Genomic DNA, 1,493 nt, shown 5'->3' with positions numbered 1-1,493 from the left:
GTGTTGAATTGACACCGACAACCATCAGTTGACAATATTAAAAACTTTAGTGACTTCATCATTCATTGCAACTCCATAAGCCATAGCACAGTGCCTATGGCTGTAGTGGCAGCTCTGGCATTGGAAGGAGGAGGAGGGGTGGGTGGAAAACTTGTCTCTCTTGTTCACATGTGAACCTACGGTTCCTGTAAAATAGAATGTGCTCAGTAAATATTTGTAGAATGAATGAAGGAAGACTATATTAAAATAGGATTTGTAATGTTAACATAAAAACCATTGAAACCTGTAAAGAATTTTTGTGAGTTTATTTGAGCCAAACTGTCGACATATGCCAGGAAACAGAACCTCAACAAATTGAGATAATGCTCCGGAGAATGGTGGGGTTACATTTGTATTTATACATTTGCAATCAGAGCAGGGACATAGGTGGGTTACATGAAATTCACTGGTGATAGATTAAGGAGGAGGGATAAAGCAAAGCAGGGAAACCCCTGGGATTGGATAAAAAGTAAAATGAGGGACACATACTTAGGTGGGTGCAGGATCAATTAACATGATAATGAAGGAATTTGTGGCATCTGTCCTGGCGCCCAGCACATTTGGTTGTGCCCCAGGGGCTCCAGAAAAAGGAAAGTTACAAGTTTCCCAGACATTTCAAGGCCGTTCTCAACCTTGGCTGCACATTAGAATCACCTGGAAATCTTTTTAAAATTCTGATTTCTGGGCTTCATCCTCCAGAAATTCTGTTTCTTTGTTACTAATGTTGTGGCTCCATCCCATAACAAAGAAACAGAATTTCTGGAGGATGAGGCCCAGAAATTAGGATTTTAAAAAGATTCCCAGGGGATTCTAATGTGCAGCCAAGGCTGAGAACCACTGATCTAAAGGTAAGAAGCTCCTGCATTAAGAAACTATAGAATTTAGAATTCCAAGGAAACCAGGAGGTTATTGTAGGTGAAGAAACGGACATGTAGAGTGGTTGTATGACTCGTAGGACACACAGCTCCCTTGTATCATGCCAGTTGTTGGCAAAGCCCTCTAGTCAGGTGTGTACTAATTGGATGATGAGCACTTGTCCTGGGTGCAACAGACAGGACTGCTCAGTGTCCCAGGGATTGTACAGGATGACCTATAGCCCTTTCCCCAAGCAGGAAGTGTATGGAGAGAGCAAACATTTCTCAAGCCCTCTCAGGCCCCACAGAGCTTAGAAAGCCCAGCAACTGGGAGCAGTGCGGTTGCAACCAGCAGGCAGCCTTAGCTAGTCATTACCTGGCACTCTAGAGAAGGGGAGCTGCCCAGAGTAGTTGTCAGGCTCTCCCCTGGCAACCAGCTTCCCTCCCCAGCTCCCAACAAAAACTTTTAATCCCTTTCTTCCACTGCCCTTAGTTCTACTTGGCCGTGCTTGGAGAGGACAGGGACTGTACTGCAATGTGACCCAAGTCGCCAACATTGCACATCCAACCCAGCCTTCTGCTTCCAGGGCGAGGCCGAGG

This window comes from Myotis davidii, unplaced genomic scaffold, assembly GCF_000327345.1.
Source record: "Myotis davidii unplaced genomic scaffold, ASM32734v1 scaffold430, whole genome shotgun sequence".
In the NCBI taxonomy this organism is placed as follows: Eukaryota; Metazoa; Chordata; class Mammalia; order Chiroptera; family Vespertilionidae; genus Myotis; species Myotis davidii.
The sequence above is the reverse complement of the archived record's forward strand: the minus strand, read 5'-3'. Positions refer to the sequence as shown.